At 42.4% G+C, this 12429-nt stretch overlaps 1 protein-coding gene across 7 annotated transcripts in view; it reads left to right on the top strand.

Annotated features, from left to right (window-relative positions):
- Window positions 1-1021: 1021 nt before the first annotated feature.
- numb (NUMB endocytic adaptor protein) overlaps window positions 1022-12429 on the top strand; it is a 53092-nt gene continuing 41684 nt past the window's right edge. For all 7 annotated transcript variants that reach the window (XM_031310246.2, XM_031310251.2, XM_031310253.2 and 4 more), the window contains exon 1: window positions 1022-1218. The gene's annotated coding sequence lies outside the window, so the exon portion shown is untranslated. The remainder of the gene's footprint in view (window positions 1219-12429) is intronic.

Genomic DNA, 12429 nt, shown 5'->3' on the forward strand with positions numbered 1-12429 from the left:
AGTAGGTGGAGAAAAGACAGCGTTTAGTTACAAGTTACTCTGTGCATTTCGATGTTACGTGCAAAGATCGACTTCATATCAACTTAAGCATAAGAGTTGATGCATTATAGATTAAAACTACCGTACAGTATGCCATTCAAATTAGCTCCACCTCAACCAAATACAAAAGTAGCATGCTAATTGTGGCTGGGTTGGGTCAGTGGGTAGAGCAGGCGCACATATACTGAGAGGCTTATGCCTTGACGCAGAGGCCCAAGGTTCAAGTCCAACCTGTGACTATTTCCTGCATGTCTTCCCCCTCTCTCTCACCTAGCTGTCCTATCAATTAAAGGTGGAAATGCCCAAAAAAATAATCTTCAAAAAGTAGCATACTACTTACACATTAACACTCATAGGGGGGGCATTTTTCATCATGAGTTGGCCTACTTTTACTTTTGATACTTTAAGTAGGCAACTTTTAGCTGATAATACTCATATTTATGTACTTTTCTGTTGCATTTTTACTGCAGGACTTGAACGTTTGTACACTGTGGTATTTATCTGAATACTTCTTCAACAACTGATCTAAGATATGTGAACACTTGTTCTAACCACTGGTTCTAACACTGCTCTGGTGACTCAGTCCTCGTACACTGGTTGCATGGTATTACATTATCTATGTACTTTGAAATGTGCATGGAGCTAGGACCCAGACGATAACTTCCAGATATCTTTTAAGTGACATTGTTCCCACTTCCAAAATTGGACAACCTGTTAGGAAGCACCTTGATAAGTTGTTTTTATGGAGCATCAAATAGTGGTTTTGATCTGGACTCAGCAGGTCACAGTTAGTAGGCCTACACTAAGTGGAGTAATTTCATTTGAGGTATTTGCCCAATCTAGCAGCTGAGCTAATGTCTCCCTTGCAGTAATAAGTCTACTGGGCTCAAAAATGCAGTAAAAGTCCTGTTTGATACAGGAGGAGCCGCCGACTATCGATCATCTCTAATCTGCACGCGCCGGCCAATGAGGTCGCGCGGAGGCGGTCCGTTGCTAAGGAGGAAGTTTGGTTGAGTCTCCGTGTAGCAGCCATTCAGCGGCAGTGGCTGAAGCGATTGGACTGCGAGCGTCTCTCCCGACTCTTTCTGTGGAATTTGAATTATTTCGGCACTGCACGGTTCGTGATACATAGGTGACGGCATTGACGGTGCATCTTCTGGGTCGCAGCGGTGATCACAGGTAGGTTTGAAAAATGTATATTTGTATTAGCCTGCCCCGGTAATGCTTGTTAGCTCGCCGAGCTAAGCAGCACTAGCTTGTGTGTTTTTTCGGATGCGGCACACGCAGCTATGTTAGCTCCACGGCTCTTAGCTCCCCGTAGACCCAATTACATGGCTTTGAGCTGGCTTGCTAACCTGAGTAGAAAAAAAAGAATGAGCTAAATGTAAGCTGTAAGGGTGTTTACCATCCTTCACGGGGGGTGGAAAAGGTCTGCCTCTGCGCTACCGAATGAGCTAAGAGGTTATTTCGCTAGCTAAGGTTAGGTAGTTGAGTAGCTACACTTACCTGTTTAACTTTGAGAGGTGAACGTTACTCAGCAAAAAATAATGAACCGAACTCAGACTAAAATGATGAACTAGCTATCAGCTAGCGCAGTGGTTCCCAAACTTTTTCACGTCAGGGGACCCCTAAATTGTCACAAATAAAGACTACGGACCCCCCCATCTGATAGGATTTTTGTAAGATGTTTTATTACAGAAAGTGTATGATCGATTAGATTTGTTTTTGTTTATTTCTGTGTCATGCATACGAAGTGCCCAGCCCTTTGCTTATAAGACGCCAACATTTCAGTTGCAGTTAAACATTTTATTACATTTCACGAAATGATATGTTATTGCACAGCTCGTTCTTAAAGTATCCCGTTTTCTCTTCCAAGCTTGGCAAAAAAATCAGTCATTGTAGTAAAAAAGTACATTCCTTATGTCCCCGTAACCAGGACAATTCAACAACAACTAAACCTCATTCTCAGCTAGCAAGTCTATATGAAAACCATGGCCATACTAGTAATACATTCTGTCATTGGTTTACTTATGGATGGAATTTATAGTGAAAATAAATGTTTCCTCTTTTTTTTGCTTTGAACCCCCTAAAGGGCCCCTGGGGGGTCCCCGGACCCCACTTTGGGAACCACCGAGCTAGCACATCATTCGTCACATCATTCTTAGATTGTTACACGGACCACTTGTGTAATATCATCGTCACTAATGCAGGCTGGCGTTAACAAGGTGTATTCATTTGCAGTTAAGTTTCGTGACATGGTACGTTTGTAAAAATGTGTCACAACAACGCAGTTACAATGGAAACGTAAGGTTAAAAAGAAAAGACAGCTGCTCATATGTTCAGCATGTAGCCATCAGACAGGTTGATTGCCCCGAAGATATAAACTGTGACTCACAGTTTATAACACTCTGAATTTTTGTAAAGTGTGATCATGTGCCCCAGATACTCTTATATGGTAATGATATCATACCTTTTATGGGAGTTTACTTCTTAGCACAACTACAGAGCAAGAGATTTCCCATCTGGTTTGCCATCCCTGATCAGATAAACATCACTGGTCAGATTACCTTCCACATGCAGACTTTACAAAGATAGCTCTGTGATGGATTGTGTATTAGCCACAGCAGCTCGCCCGTTTGACTGAAACATCCCGCTTTTTGGACAGCAACCACATTCGGATGCTCTCATTAGCCATAATTGTCGAGTCATTACTTTATTGTTTTTTTAATGGGGTGGAGGTGATGTTTGTGACCTACATAACACAATCTGAGTTATCCGTTTGACATCGTAAGGTATGTAAAACACTAGGTACGCGCCACTGTTTTGTTCTTTCCATTGTGAGGAGAAAATCTGAAAGTTTTAATCTTTATTAAACTGATGGTACAGTTTTATAGGGCTGCAACCAAAAATTATTTTCATTATCGACTAATCTGCCAATTATTTTCTCTAATTGCTTTGGCTGGGAAATGTCAGAAAATTGTGAAAAATTGCACATTACGTTGTCCCAGAGCCAGGTATGAGGTGTTCATATCGCTTGTTATATAATCCTACCAACAGTCCTAACCCCGAATATATTTAATTTCCTACCAGATATGACAACGAAAAGCATAAAATCCATACATTGGAAAGCCTCGATCCATCAAATATTTGGCATTTACGCTTGGAAAATTACGTATCAATTACGTACCAAAATAGTTGCAGATACATTTTTTGGTGATCTACTAATGGGTGAAATGACTAGTTCTCTAATGTCGCTAAGTATTTACGGTTATAGTACAAAGTAGTGCGCAAAAAAATCGATTCACATTCAAATCGCGATTCAAGCGCTATCGATTCATAGAATTCCAAAAATCGAGTCATATTTTTTATTTTTTTTATTTTATGTCTCCAATCGATTTTGAATCGAATCTTGAGCCTGAAAATCGATATTGAATCGTGACATTTTCTGAATCGTGCACCCCTAGTACAAAGTGTTTCGGACCATTTGGAAATTGTATACATGTCTTCTGGAAGGGAATTTGACGTCTCTCCCATACAAAGAGATAAGAGTGATTTCGTTCTACCCCAAATTTGAAAAAGTAACTCGTGGCTTGACTCATCTAACAGAATGAGGGAGGCAAGATTGGCTATCTGCCACCAAACCCACTGTGCAAGTCTGTCAGCTGTTTGAGAGAGCAGGCGAATGCAAGAGCTAGCTAGTCTCTATCTAAAGCTTTGTGATTCAGTCTGTGGGAGAAACCAGCATTACTCTCAGCGGCTCACACTGTTCTCAGAGGAGAGGCCCTTTCTTGGCAGTGAGCTGTACATGTGAATACTGAGTAGCGATGCAACATGGGTAGATAAACTTGCTGTGCGATGACGACGCAATCAAAGGGCTTCACTTTTGTCCCCTGATAGCAGCGAGATAGTCCAGCTTCTTGCCACTTAGGGTGTAAGCAGAGTGAGCATCAATGTCAGCTTAGCTTTCAGTCCAGCGGTAACTAAATAGATATGAGTGGACAAGAACGGGAGAGTTCTTTTACAACACCAAACGGTCTGGATCGGGACAATTTGTCTGTGTCCAGCTCTTGACTGCACGCGCATCCTGTTACATTTTTATTTATAAGCCACACACCCTTCATCTACACACTCTGCCATGGCGCTAGGGCTAGGGATATGCTTTTGTACCGATTCGATTCTTTCACGATATGTGGGCGCCGATTGGACTTGCATTGCGATTTTCATTTCTTGGGATTCGATAGTATTGAGTATTGCAATTTTCTTTTCCTTCTTGTTGAATAATACACTTCTAGAGACAATACATCATGAGACATTTCTACAAACGAAATTGTTTTCTAAGAAGAATGCACGTCACACGTCAGCCAGTCTGACATTTATTTCCAAGGGGCAGTGGTGGCCTGAAGTTTAGAGAAGCGAGCTTGTGACCGGGAGGTCGTTGGTTCAATCCCCAGACCAACAGGATCAAATCTGGGTGGGGAAGAGCAGTGCTTGTCCCCCTCTCATTACCACCACTGATTACCAACCCCCAGTACAGTACTTGAGTAAATGTACGTAGTTACGATGCGGGCCATTGAATGTGCTGGCTGATGTTGTCATCCACAACTTGTGGTTTTTGTCAACATCACAGCTCAACAGAAGTGAGGGCCCACTAGGCACATTCGGAGTGATTTAATACAATGCTCAATTGTTTGCTTATTCAGTTTGGTTAGTGGGGGAAGGTGAGAATAAGGACACGTAAACTCAGGTGAGATGCCTGAAAGTAAGATTCTCGTCCAAGTTGAGTGTTATCGTTCATTAGGAGTGAGAATGTAATCCAGATGTGTGTGTGTGTGTGTGTGTGTTTGTGTGTGTTTTTGATGGCGTGAATGTCAGGGGTTGTGACAAAGAATGCAGACAAGTTACAGGAACTAGGCTGTGATTTGTTTTGACACTGCTCTGCCAAAAACTCTAACCTTTTGGGATGATAAGTCACCAAAACACTGCTTAGTAAAAAAAAAAAAACAAAAAAAAAAAAAAACAAATAGCTGCCTGCAGTCTACTTGCAAGCCACAAGCTAGTGCACAGTGTGACTCAATATGAAATGTGTACACAAATGCACCAAAATAAACATTTCTGCTAGGGCTGGACGATATAGAGAAAATCAAATATCACAATAATTTTGACGAAATACCTCGATATCGATACCGCAACGATATTGTATTGTTGACTATTGGTGGTTTCACAAAATCTTTACACAATGAGATTTTAGATAAATAATCATCAGTAATGTGGATACAATGACTAAGTGGGTAAAGGCAGATAATAGAACAGTTACAACAGTCTGGTAAGTTCAGAAATGACATCACTTTACTGTAATGCAGCCTTTAAAACCAGTAAAAGACACCACTTATGGCATATTACGATATCCAAAATCTAAGACGATACCTTCAGAGGACAAATGTACATGTAAGCATCATTAACACCCGGTTCCATGTAGGAATTGGTATCCTTTGCCTCAATAGAAAGAAGGCGTACTGTCTGCACTTGTTAGGGCTCCATATGCTGAGCTGATTGGGACTGGATCCAACAGAGACACTCTGAGAAGATTCAACCAGAGGGGAGGTTTTAGAATCAGGATCTCAAATGTGCAGTTGACCCCATTTCAACATAAGTAGCCTAAAATAGGTCCGCTGGAACTGCCGAGTTGGACTGAACTTGTTTGATGTGTTTGTTGGTACTGCTTACCAACCAACCCTAAGCCCTATCGTCTTCTACAGAGGGGCATTCTTGCTGTTGGTCATGACCTTTTCACATAATGGAACGTCTGTTTTAAAAGCTGATTGTACACAAACCCAGACGTACACAAAATGAAGACTAAGGAGCATCTTTGGCCATGTTTTTAGGTTAGGATGTTAGGAAACCGGACATGGTTCTATTCGTTGCACTGTTCTGACTGCTCCTAAGGCCTAACAAAAATAATTGTTTGGTTCCGGTTTCCGACCGACCCTGTCAATTCATGTGCGACCCAAATTTATTTTATGAGCTTGGGGAAGAAATGATAACGAATTAAATAAATACCCAAATAAAAAGTTTGAGACGAACTATAATTCCATTTTTGTACAGCACTCTTGCGATGCAAGATGCCTGTTGTCCTCCAGCAATGGCGGAAGAGGACCCGATGTCGCCGCAGCGGCACTTAACGTTGCCGTGTCCAGTTTTACGGCAGCAGCGTGAGGACGGCGCCTTCAAGCAGCCCTCACCGGCCAGCTACAGCGCTACTGCGCCGCCGGGGAGCCTCAACACGTTAAACAGGGCGGATGAAACCACTCATGAACTACATGTTGCGTTTAATGTCGTTCAAGAGGATGGCAACGTAGCAAGCAAACACGATCAAATGAAAGGTAAACACCCTTTAGAGTGCTCTAACGTTACAGCAAGTCCCTGTGGCTCAATGGAGGTGGCTAACAGCAGTGAAGCTAATGACAACTTTGCAACACAATTCATTTGGATGCAAGCGTTGCATTATGGAAGATAGACGGGATTCTGAACAGCGATGCGCACGCTGCACACACACACACACACACACACGCACACGCACACACCAGAGCCGATGTGTGTGTGTGTTACTTCACGCAGCACATGTAACTGATTGGAAACGATACAGATTATACATTATTTACTGCCACTGGCGCAGATGAACTAACGCTACACTCGTTACTGTAAGTAGCCTACAATAAACCCTCCATGATTAAAAAGTCAATACTTATCAATACCCACCTACCTGTTCTACAGGTATAAACATGTAGGAACCCATATTTCAGTCTGCTCTGTCTGCGCTGTCCACTCTTGTCCACCGCGCTGTGCAAACACAGCTCTACTCTGCAAATAGCGACTTTATACAAACAAGCTAAAATGAAAGATGTCAGTTTGTAGTCTGGTTTATCTTAAGCAGCAATGTTTACTCTTGTAAACTTAGTGTTGTTTTCAACACACATGTTTTCAATTTACTAAGCGACAACTGTACATGTAGGTAGGCTATGTTATGAAAAAAATCCATCGCTACTGTAAAAGAAAAAAAAAAAAATTCCTACCTATCCCTTGCTGCCACTGGGGAAAAAAAATAAAAATAAAATAAATTCCCTATCGACCCATGACCTCAACTGACAACCAACCAGAACCAAACAAATTTTTTTTTTTTATGCTTAAACTTTAGTCTCCATAGTGTGTGCTTAGACTTACATTATTCCACGGACAAATAGCTCGTGTTGATGTTTTTGAAATCATGCTTCTACTGTCAGATAAGAGTAGTTATGTTACCACAGTGCACTCAATCTCCCTGTTTTACACAAACCATGCAGTATTTGTATCTGTAGGTTGTTTCTTATTTGCAGTATTTGGCTTTGTCAGTGCTCATTTAAAAAAAAACAGTGGGTGTTCTTTGAGCGTCCCCATTTGGGACAATATCTTTAGTTCTTAATTGGGTCCAAGGGGCATTGAGCTCCTTATTTTGCCCTGGCGGTTTAAAGTGTGGATTAGGGAGGGTTGGGGGGGGGGGCGTCACTGTATGCAAGGAGTTGCCTTTCGGGTTTGCATCAATATCACCCCTCCCTGGGTATGGTGTAGGGCTCAGGGACTCCTTTTGTCTCTCTGGGCCCCTATATAGAGTGATACCTGAGCCTCCTGTGCTGGAACAGCTCATACTTTATTCAGTCCTGTGATCTCTGCTTTAATTAGGAGTGACCCAGGACAGGCTGACCGGTGCTGGATCTCACAGGGTGGGAACCTAGTAACTGTGTTAGACATGTAAGACTTTTGGCCGAGGTATGTTTATCACCTCACCAAGACACTATCCTTAACCAAAAGCATACAGTATGATTGACTCAAAAACTCACCAATAGGTTACAAATACCTTGAATTGGGTATAAAACTAGGGAAGAATCAGTTTTGGATTTTGCTTGTGAGTAAAAACGTTTTCCACCCTTCCTTGTTCTCTTGGTTCTCTCTTTCTGGCTTCTCAGGTCCACCAATACTAGGCCTACTGTATATTTACCACCAATGTTTGAGTATAGAATTGAGAGATTTGTGATCTCGTCTTGAGGTTTTTTTATGTTGTTTGACCAAATGGCTGATAAAAAAAAAAAAAATGTTTTACCACATATTACCTAAACATGTGCAAGGCTTATCCTGCCGCTGCATTTGTAGTATGACTGAAAGCTTTGTCTGATGTGGGTGACACACAATCAGATTTTTGGTATTGGCTTTCTAAAACCATGTTGGTGTATCTCACTTCTCAGTTCCCCTGTATGCCCTACTGTTAACATCTCAGTGTGTTGTTGGTGTAATAACTCCCTGTCTCCAAACTAAGTTACGTCTGTGTTTATGTCTAATAACTCCCTGTCCATAGCATGGATGACCATGATACCATTACCCCCTTTACATGGCTGAGCAGACAGTCTGTCTGTTGCTTCCTCCTGGCCTGTTGCTTCCTCCTGGCCTTTCTTAGCCCCACCTACTATCGCCACCCTCCTCGCTTGCAAATTGTTTAAAGATTCTGATGCCAATAGACGAACATCAGAACTGTACCAAAATGTGCAGTTTAGGTACACGTTTCAAGATAATCCTCTGGTGGCATGCTGAGCGTCATGTCACTCTTCTTTCAGTGTTTTCTTTTAGTTTCTACTTTCTGTTATGGTGTGGAGTGGAGGGGGCAAGGAGAGCGTGATTTACAAAAACGAAAACGTCAGTCTTCTGGACCTCACGGCCCGTTGCTTTGAAGCCTGACATCACCACACAGCCAGCGTACGGTACCGTCTTTCACACAGCCAGCGTACGGTACCGTCTTTCACACAGCCAGCGTACGGTACCGTCTTTCATGAGTTCACCCGGAACTCCCAGACAGCAAGCATGTTTAGTTACTAGGGGTGCATGATTCAGAAAAAACCCTAACCCTAACCCAGTCTGAAAATTTCAATTGACATCCATCTTTTTATCAAAATGGTCTCATACACAAGCTCTCTCCCCTCTAGTGTAACGTCTCTTGTTTCTCACTGCTTTGAGAAGAGATCCGACTCTTCTGCTGACTTGTGGCTTTCAGGGAAGCTGTATGCTGCCCATATGGGTCTACTTGGACCGGCACTGGCTGTTGTGTAACTGCAGTGTTTCTGATCCAAAGTCCACTGGCTACTGCGTTTCTGTTAGATAACTGCACGGTATGAGTAGGCAAACCGATTCAAGAGTTATTTCATTATTGCAGAAGTGACTAAGGAGAAATTGTGTGTAGAGGTCTGTAAACTCTTTCAGATCGCTGTATTGTTGACAGCGGAGGGAAGAGCAGCGCAGCCGCCTAATCGATGATGAACGTTCCCCAGCACAAGAAAGATGTCAATTATTAATGAGCTGACTATCATGTTCAGCCTCACGTAGAGGGGCTAAGTTTTTGCCTATTAATCATTGCTGCCGGCTCGCCTTTGTGTCACATGCCAGACTATTGGTGAGAAAAAAGTCAGAGGGAAAACATTTTTGTTGTTGGAGAGGTCACACAGTTACATTTACTTTGCGTTGTCAGTCCACATTCCTCTCAGATAATGTGAAGTACATTTGGACAGGTAGTTAAGCCTTTCTTCCTGGGTACGAAGGGGTTATCAGTGGAGACAGGCGGCGAGGAACGTGTTTCCTGTGTGTTGCATCACTGTGCAGCAAGTACTGCCTTGAGCGCTGCAGCTTTTTGTTTACCACATAATTACAGGGACAGTTGTGTCAGCAGCATGCGTGTGCACATTTGTTCTACGTATGTTGCATATGTTTCATTGCAGAGAGAGGGAGAGTGTGTGTGAAGAATCTGAGACACATGCAGTCGCGGATTTACTCACTCCCCACCATTGCACCATTCCTCCACCACCAAGCGGTCTGCGGAGAGGGATGTCTGGCTTGTGAGAGTGCCACTGTGCTGAGTCGACAGGAGGGGAACAATTGCCTCGCTGTGCTGCATGTCCGTTTGGCCGTTTCAGCAAGGGGCACCGCCGGCTTTTGGCTCTGTGAGCCTTGTTGACCAGGCCTTTGCCTGCTGGTCACTGACCCGTTGTGCCCACAGTGCCTGCAGCTCGTCAGGCCTCTGAGGGCTGCCGATTATCCCACAGTAATTGGCGCCTGGGCTCTGGCTGATCAAAGGTGCCCAGCTGACTGTAGAGCCCTGGTAATTTTCCATCCTCTGATGCTCTGCAGTCCTCTTTGCATCTTCCTGCTTGCCCCCAACCCCGTCTTTTGGCCAAGGAGGGAAAAGGCGTCTGTTGGCTTTATTATACCTGCTTTTCTCAAGACATGACATGACAGGGCAGGGCAGCCCTTTCCTTGCCCACTAAAAAAACAATCTTCCTTGTTAAATTAGGTTTCTGGGTAGAGCTCAGTTTTTTTTTTTTTTTTTTTTAAATCAATAATGCTAAGGTCACAAGTTCAAGCCCTGCAGCCATTGTGTTTCCTACAGCCATGGGACTTGGAAAAGCTTCCTTGAGTGTGACACCTACACCTTGGTCATGTGCCATGCAGGTTTTCCGTTCATCTGAACTCTATACTCACCGATTAGTGTCTGTTCTCTGCTCGTAGGTGTGGTGGTCAGTGACATCATGTGGTTTAGTTCTTGGTGGGAATATAAACCTATGTGCTCACAACCGTCATACTAGCTCAAGCATGATTAAATGATACTGCCTGACATGCTCCCTCATTAAAAGTCGCCCAAGCCCTAAAATGTAAAATGTTTTTTTTGCCTGCCTGAGTTCGATCTTTGGCTGCAGAGAAAGCGCTTAATTGGCCGGCTCCTTGGCTGTGTGTGAATGGACATAGTGAAATCACTTCTTATGTTCATATTACAGCCTTCTACTTTTGGACTCTTTCACAAAAAGTCATCTAACGTTTTTGGAAAAAAGAAGCCGTCTAAGACTGCTGAATTATTCCTGGCACTGATATAACAGTACACCATGGAATAAGTTGCCTGCCATTTAGAGAGCATTGCTTACATAAACACTAGTCTCTATGAGGTCAGAAGACTCATGGTGTTTTTAAAGTGAAACTTGATATTATCTCTTTCTTACTGACATGAGTTCATAGTCCAGCCTCACACCTTCACAGGTGCTTTCCAGGCTAGTTTCACACACACTACAGAACTACAGAAAGAGATTTTCCTACACCTTTTTGAAATGTCCCCTGTATTTCCAGAGGCAGTGCTGTGTTCACTAATATAATTTAACCACACCGCTAAGCGCTAACACAACATTAGCCATTAAGACTTCCCCTAGGATTAAAGTTGCCGTGGAAGTCCTGTTCATGAATCTGGAGGTTAAATAGCCAGGTAGCACAATCAGTTTGACTTATTCTGTTGTGTAACTTGGTATTCTACAGTCAGCCTCGGCCTGACTGCCCAACCAGGGTACAAAGAGCGGAGGTCAGGTACGTGAAAGGAATTCCTGAAATGAGCAAGCGGCTCAACCGCCGCACTGAATACTACAGGTCCATTCACATTCATGCTCACAAGACCAGTTTGGTTGGATGGTTCCTGACGTCAATACAACCCCCTTTGCATCACCTTCCTTTTTGAAGGTGAATGAAGATACTCTTAAAACTGTGTGGTCACAGGAATTAGAGCTCAATATTGCGGCGATGTCGATATTGCGTTTATTTATTTTTTTATGTTTTTATTCACACGTCATCATTGTATCATTAAAACACAATTTCAGAAAGTACAATGATTATAGGTAGGCCGCTTTAAATGGGGAACCCCAAATAAGTAAAAAAAAAAAAAAAAAAAAAGCTTTTCGGAGGGGGCCCGATAACAATAAACATACAACAGAGAATATACAGACACTAAAAACTCAACACAGACAAATACCACAAAATACAGATGACCCAAGTACAAATATAACACACAAAGAATATTTAACAATCATATGTTATAAGCTATTTTTCCTTTCTTGAAGATGGAGACAGAATGCGACAATTTCAATTTTGATATTGTAGGTTTGACTATGGGTGCTTTAACAAAATATTTACACAATGAGATTTTTTATAATCATTAGTAATGTGGATGTAATAACTAAGTGGGTAAAGGCAAATAAAAGAACAGCTAGAACAGTCTGGTTAGTAAATAAAATGACATCACTTTACTGTAATGTAGCACATACATTATGTCATATTACGATATCCAAAATCTAAGACGAGATCTAGCCTCATATGTCGATATTTATATAATATTGATATATTGCCCAGCTCTAAAAGGAATCTGTGTTTATTCTCATTTTTTTTCAGTTTATTCTCTGTTTTAAGGACAGTTCAGCTGACCTGGAGGGCGAGTGAGATGAACAGAAAACGATTTGTGTGTGTACGTAGTGTATGGGTATTTCTGTGTGTGTGTGTGTGTACGTA

The sequence above is a fragment of the Sander lucioperca genome, chromosome 18 (assembly GCF_008315115.2).
Source record: "Sander lucioperca isolate FBNREF2018 chromosome 18, SLUC_FBN_1.2, whole genome shotgun sequence".
In the NCBI taxonomy this organism is placed as follows: Eukaryota; Metazoa; Chordata; class Actinopteri; order Perciformes; family Percidae; genus Sander; species Sander lucioperca.